Genomic DNA, 8,668 nt, shown 5'->3' on the forward strand with positions numbered 1-8,668 from the left:
GGTTAGAGGGGGTAGGTAGCCTAGTGGTTAGAGGGGAGGCAGGTAGCCTAGTGGTTAGAGGGGTGGCAGGTAGCCTAGTGGTTAGAGGAGAGGCAGGTAGCCTAGTGGTTAGAGGGGGGGGGGCAGGTAGCGTAGTGGTTAGAGGAGGCAGGTAGCCTAGTGGTTAGAGTGTTGGACTAGTAACCAAAAGGTTGCTAGATCGAATCCCTGAGCTGACAAGTTAAAATCTGTTGTTCTGACCCTGAATAAGACAGTTAACCCACTGTTCCTAGGCTGTCATTGTAAATAAGAATTTGTTCTTATTAACTGACTTGCCTAGTTAAATAAAGGTTAAATAATCAATTCTGCAATACATAAATTCAGAAAAAACTTTCAAACTTACTCCATATTAAATGCCCACAAATGCCATTAACTAATCAAACATTTACATAATGTACCTTCACACAGGCAGCCCAATTCTGATCTTTTACCCAAATATTATATAACCAAAACGATCAGAATTGGGCTGCCTGTGTAATGGCTGCCTGACACTGTTACTCTCTGCATTACTAATGAAGTAAATACCAGACTGTATGGATGTATTGAAGCCTATAACACTGTTACTCTCTGCATTACTAATGAAGTAAATACCAGACTGTATGGATGTATTGAAGCCTATAACACTGTTACTCTCTGCATTACTAATGAAGTAAATACCAGACTGTATGGATGTATTGAAGCCTATAACACTGTTACTCTCTGCATTACTAATGAAGTAAATACCAGACTGTATGGGTGTATTGAAGCCTATAACACTGTTACTCTCTGCATTACTAATGAAGTAAATACCAGACTGTATGGATGTATTGAAGCCTATAACACTGTTACTCTCTGCATTACTAATGAAGTAAATACCAGACTGTATGGATGTATTGAAGCCTATAACACTGTTACTCTCTGCATTACTAATGAAGTAATACCAGACTGTATGGATGTATTGAAGCCTATAACACTGTTACTCTCTGCATTACTAATGAAGTAAATACCAGACTGTATGGATGTATTGAAGCCTATAACACTGTTACTCTCTGCATTACTAATGAAGTAAATACCAGACTGTATGGATGTATTGAAGCCTATAACACTGTTACTCTCTGCATTACTAATGAAGTAAATACCAGACTGTATGGATGTATTGAAGCCTATAACACTGTTACTCTCTGCATTACTAATGAAGTAAATACCAGACTGTATGGATGTATTGAAGCCTATAACACTGTTACTCTCTGCATTACTAATGAAGTAAATACCAGACTGTATGGATGTATTGAAGCCTATAACACTGTTACTCTCTGCATTACTAATGAAGTAAATACCAGACTGTATGGATGTATTGAAGCCTATAACACTGTTACTCTCTGCATTACTAATGAAGTAAATACCAGACTGTATGGGTGTATTGAAGCCTATAACACTGTTACTCTCTGCATTACTAATGAAGTAAATACCAGACTGTATGGATGTATTGAAGCCTATAACACTGTTACTCTCTGCATTACTAATGAAGTAAATACCAGACTGTATGGATGTATTGAAGCCTATAAAATCAGCTATAAAATACCTGACTGGTTTGACTTTAGTTTAAAGCTTATCCAATGATAATAATAGCCACAGGCTTAGCCATTCATTCGTCTGTGTCGACATAATGACGTGTGACAGCATACCTGGACAGGGTTGATAAACCGTCAGACGGAACATATGGAACTGCACAACCTTTTCTAGAACCATGGAACAATAGAATCATGGAGTCATAATGGAATGATTTGACTGGTGGGCTTGGCCATATGTTGCTGTGGGCCGTGTTCCTGCTAGGATGCCTTCCAAATGGTACCCTTGATAGTGCACCACTTTGGACCAGGGCCCATATAGGGAATGGGGGGGGGGGGGTGCAATTTGGGATGCGGTCTAGGACAGCTGGTCTAAACAGCTCATGTTGCATTGAGTTAAGCAGCAATCGATCAGAGCTGGTTGAGGTCATTGAGTGGTTTGACTAAAGTTGATGGGGCGTGAGAGAATATGGTGTTTTATCTAGTTAAAATTCATTAGTTAGATGTTGAGAGAGAATATGGTGTTTTAACTAGTTAAAATTCATTAGTAGGATGTTGGGAGAGAATATGGTGTTTTATCTAGTTAAAATTCATTAGTAGGATGTTGGGAGAGAATATGGTGTTTTAACTAGTTAAAATTCATTAGTAGGATGTTGGGAGAGAATATGGTGTTTTAACTAGTTAAAATTCATTAGTAGGATGTTGAGAGAGAATATGGTGTTTTAACTAGTTAAAATTCATTAGTAGGATGTTGGGAGAGAATATGGTGTTTTAACTAGTTAAAATTCATTAGTAGGATGTTGAGAGAGAATATGGTGTTTTAACTAGTTAAAATTCATTAGTTAGATGTTGAGAGAGAAAGCAGGGGGCATGCTAGGACAAATCTGACCACTTACAGTAGCATGTTACATGTCCTATAGTTGTGTTATAGTGATGTAGTGATATGATTAGACTGGACTGTAGTTACTATAGTGATATGATTAGACTGGACTGTAGTTGCTATAGTGATATGATTAGACTGGACTGTAGTTGCTATAGTGATATGATTAGACTGGACTGTAGTTGCTATAGTGATATGATTAGACTGGACTGTAGTTGCTATAGTGATATGATTAGACTGGACTGTAGTTGTACTATAGTGATATGATTAGACTGGACTGTAGTTGCTATAGTGATATGATTAGACTGGACTGTAGTTGCTATAGTGATATGATTAGACTGGACTGTAGTTGTACTATAGTGATATGATTAGACTGGACTGTAGTTGCTATAGTGATATGATTAGACTGGACTGTAGTTGCTATAGTGATATGATTAGACTGGACTGTAGTTGTGATATAGTGATGTGATTAGACTGGACTGTAGTTGCTATAGTGATATGATTAGACTGGACTGTAGTTGCTATAGTAATATGATTAGACTGGACTGTAGTTGCTATAGTGATATGATTAGACTGGACTGTAGTTGCTATAGTGATATGATTAGACTGGACTGTAGTTGCTACAGTGATATGATTAGACTGGACTGTAGTTGCTATAGTGATATGATTAGACTGGACTGTAGTTGTACTATAGTGATATGATTAGACTGGACTGTAGTTGTTATAGTGATATGATTAGACTGGACTGTAATTGTACTATAGTGATATGATTAGACTGGACTGTAGTTGCTATAGTAATATGATTAGACTGGACTGTAGTTGTACTATAGTGATATGATTAGACTGGACTGTAGTTGCTATAGTGATATGATTAGACTGGACTGTAGTTGTGATATAGTGATATGATTAGACTGGACTGTAGTTGTACTATAGTGACATGATTAGACTGGACTGTAGTTGTCAGATAGTAGATTATCATGTACAGTTCATCATTTGGAGATGTAATTTTAATAAAAATGTTGTTCTAGACCACAAAATGATGCTTGAGGCGTCACTGCAGACACCCTGGTTTGATTCCAGGCTGTATCACAACCGGCCGTGATTGGGAGTCCCATAGGGCGGCGCACAATTGGCCCAACGCCGTCCGAGTTTTGTCGGGGTAGGCCGTCATTGTAAATAACAATTTGATCTTAACTGACTTGCCTAGTTAAATAAAGGTTAAATAATATATTTATATTTTTTTAAATTGGTAACTCAAAATTAAGTGCAAATAGTTTGCAGTCTTTCCAGCTTCAGTTTGAAGTGATTGTGTTAGCTGTGTCGTTGGCTAGCTCCTCTGTACAACAGTGTCCTGACGAGTGAGAACATTTTCTATGCGAAGGTGAAATCACGCCATAGATACAGAACTAAAAGACTGAACGACTGGCTCGCGTCCATAGATACAGAACAAAAAGACTGAACGACTGGTTCGCGTCCATAGATACAGAACAAAAAGACTGAACGACTGGGTCGCGTCCATAGATACAGAACAAAAAGACTGAACGACTGGGTCGCGTCCATAGATACAGAACAAAAAGACTGAACGACTGGGTCGCGTCCATAGATACAGAACAAAAAGACTGAACGACTGGTTCGCGTCTCTGGCAGCAACCGAACCAATAGAACGAACAACCAGCCAGGTCGGGTAGCAACCCTAGATTTGTGTCGGAAGGATGAAATAGTATGAATGTTACAGTTATATAAAGTTATACACATTACAGTTATATAAAGTTATACACATATTACAGTTATATAAAGTTATACACATATTACAGTTATATAAAGTTACACATATTACAGTTATATAAAGTTATACATATTACAGTTATACAAAGTTATACACATTACAGTTATATAAAGTTATACACATTACAGTTATATAAAGTTATACACATATTACAGTTATACAAAGTTATACACATATTACAGTTATATAAAGTTATACACATTACAGTTATACAAAGTTACACATATTACAGTTATATAAAGTTATACATATTACAGTTATATAAAGTTATACACATTACAGTTATATAAAGTTATACATATTACAGTTATATAATGTTATACATATTACAGTTATATAAAGTTACACACATATTACAGTTATATAAGTTATACACATTACAGTTATACAAAGTTACACATATTACAGTTATATAAAGTTATACATATTACAGTTATACAAAGTTATACACATTACAGTTATATAAAGTTATACATATTACAGTTATATAAAGTTACACACATATTATAGTTATATAAAGTTACACATATTACAGTTATATAAAGTTATACATATTACAGTTATATAAAGTTATACACATTACAGTTATATAAAGTTACACATATTACAGTTATATAAAGTTATACACATTACAGTTATATAAAGTTACACACATATTACAGTAATATAAGTTATACACATTACAGTTATATAAAGTTATACACATTACAGTTATATAAAGTTACACACATATTACAGTAATATAAAGTTATACATATTACAGTTATATAAAGTTATACACATTACAGTTATATAAAGTTATACACATTACAGTTATATAAAGTTATACACATTACAGTTATATAAAGTTATACACATATTACAGTTATATAAAGTTATACACATTACAGTTATATAAAGTTATACACATTACAGTTATATAAAGTTACACATATTATAGTTATATAAAGTTATACACATATTACAGTTATATAAAGTTATACATATTACAGTTATATAAAGTTACACACATATTACAGTTATATAAAGTTACACATATTACAGTTATATAAAGTTATACATATTACAGTTATATAAAGTTATACACATTACAGTTATATAAAGTTATACACATTACAGTTATATAAAGTTATACACATTACAGTTATATAAAGTTATACATATTACAGTTATATAAAGTTACACACATTACAGTTATACAAAGTTACACATATTACAGTTATATAAAGTTATACATATTACAGTTATATAAAGTTATACACATTACAGTTATATAAAGTTATACATATTACAGTTATATAATGTTATACATATTACAGTTATATAAAGTTACACACATATTACAGTTATATAAAGTTATACACATTACAGTTATACAAAGTTACACATATTACAGTTATATAAAGTTATACATATTACAGTTATACAAAGTTATACACATTACAGTTATATAAAGTTATACATATTACAGTTATATAAAGTTACACACATATTATAGTTATATAAAGTTACACATATTACAGTTATATAAAGTTATACATATTACAGTTATATAAAGTTATACACATTACAGTTATATAAAGTTACACATATTACAGTTATATAAAGTTATACACATTACAGTTATATAAAGTTACACACATATTACAGTAATATAAAGTTATACACATTACAGTTATATAAAGTTATACACATTACAGTTATATAAAGTTACACACATATTACAGTAATATAAAGTTATACATATTACAGTTATATAAAGTTATACACATTACAGTTATATAAAGTTATACACATTACAGTTATATAAAGTTATACACATTACAGTTATATAAAGTTATACACATATTACAGTTATATAAAGTTATACACATTACAGTTATATAAAGTTATACACATTACAGTTATATAAAGTTACACATATTATAGTTATATAAAGTTATACACATATTACAGTTATATAAAGTTATACATATTACAGTTATATAAAGTTACACACATATTACAGTTATATAAAGTTACACATATTACAGTTATATAAAGTTATACATATTACAGTTATATAAAGTTATACACATTACAGTTATATAAAGTTATACACATTACAGTTATATAAAGTTATACACATTACAGTTATATAAAGTTACACATATTACAGTTATATAAAGTTATACATATTACAGTTATATAAAGTTATACACATTACAGTTATATAAAGTTACACATATTACAGTTATATAAAGTTACACATATTACAGTTATATAAAGTTATACATATTACAGTTATATAAAGTTATACACATTACAGTTATATAAAGTTATACATATTACAGTTATATAAAGTTAGACACATTACAGTTATATAAAGTTATACATATTACAGTTATATAAAGTTATACACATTACAGTTATATAAAGTTACACACATATTACAGTAATATAAAGTTATACACATTACAGTTATATAAAGTTATACATATTACAGTTATATAAAGTTAGACACATTACAGTTATATAAAGTTAGACATATTACAGTTATATAAAGTTAGACACATATTACAGTTATATAAAGTTACACACATATTACAGTAATATAAAGTTATACACATTACAGTTATATAAAGTTATACACATTACAGTTATATAAAGTTATACAGTTCAGGGAACTATTCTTTGATAACAAGAAAAAAGGTTGAGATGACTGGCTTGATATAAGAGGACTGAAATTGTTCCATCTGTTCCTCTCACAGTGTGATACGGCAGAAGTGTGTGTGTCCAAAACGCTGCAGTCACTCTGCAGATCAATAGTCTCTATTACAGCTGATGGATTTCCCATGGTCCTCTCTGGTTGTCACACATACAGACTAATATTTACTCTGAGTCTAAGACCAAGGGTGAAAAATAGACCAAGGGATGGAGGGATGGATGGATGGATGGATGGATGGGGGATGGATGATGTATGGATAGATGGATGGATGGATGGATGGATGGGGGGATGGATGGATGGATGGAGGGATGGATGGAGGGAGGGAGGGAGGGAGGGAGGGAGGGAGGGAGGGATGAGTGAACAAACGAACAAACATACATAGGAACAACAAATGAGATAAAATAGTCCTGAGACTCTGTCGTTGCCTGATTCATCGGATGCGTCCAAATGGCACCCTATTCCCTATATAGTGAACTACTAGTGACCAGAGCCCTATTCCCTATAAAGTGAACTACTAGTGACCAGAGCCCTATTCCCTATAAAGTGAACTACTAGTGACCAGAGCCCTATTCCCTATATAGTGAACTACTAGTGACCAGGGCCCTATTCCCTATATAGTGCACTACTTTAGACCAGAGCCCTATTCCCTATATAGTGAACTACTAGTGACCAGAGCCCTATTCCCTATATAGTGAACTACTAGTGACCAGGGCCCTATTCCCTATATAGTGAACTACTAGTGACCAGAGCCCTATTCCCTATATAGTGAACTACTTTAGACCAGAGCTTGATGAGCCTGGGTCAACAATAGTGCACTGCATAGTGAATATGGTGCTATTTGGGACACAACATCCCAAACATGTTTCTTTCTATTAGCCAGCATCAAGGTTCTCACAGTTAATTATTTATAACAGATCGAGCATGAAATAAACAATTAGTTTACGACATCAATACATTTCACACTGTGCATGTATTCCAAATGGCACCCTATTCCCTATATATATAGTGCACTACTTTTCACCATCTCCCTTTTGAACCCTGGTCAAAAGAAGTGCACTTTATAGGGAATAGGGGTGCCGTTGGGGAAGCGCCCTACATTTATCACTGCGGCAGCAGACGTCAATACACCTCACACTGTCACACCAGGTAGGAATACCAAGGGAACCACACACAAACGTCTCCGTGGCAACATGACCATAGCAACATGATGCTAACACGAAACACACTGGCTTGCATCCCATATGGAACCCTGTTCCCTATATAGTGCACTACTTTTGACCAGAGCCCTGTAGGGTTCTAGTCTAAAGTAGTGCACTACCAACTGTAGCCCAGGGAATAGGCTTCCATTTGGGATGCAGACAGTCTGTCCCTCTCCGTGAGCCGTTGTAGCATTTTGTCTTGTCTTTCTATCAGGCTGGCGTTAATGTATTACCAAATGAACCACACACACAACCATGACCACATAACCATATGACTCTGGTGCTAACGCCAAGCTGTCTGTTCTGTTGTCTTAGTGTGTTATCTTCTCTCGCTCTCTCTCTGTCCTGTATCTTTCTCCTCTCTCTCTGTCTCTGTCTCTGTCTCTGTCTCTGTCTCTGTCTCTCTCTCTGTCTCTGTCTCTTTCTCCTCTCTCTCTCTCTCTCTCTCTCTCTCTCTGTCCTCTCTTTCCCTCAATTCAATCTCCCTCCCCCCCTCTCTCTCTCTCTCTC

This window comes from Salmo trutta, unplaced genomic scaffold, assembly GCF_901001165.1.
Source record: "Salmo trutta unplaced genomic scaffold, fSalTru1.1, whole genome shotgun sequence".
Lineage (NCBI taxonomy): Eukaryota > Metazoa > Chordata > Actinopteri > Salmoniformes > Salmonidae > Salmo > Salmo trutta.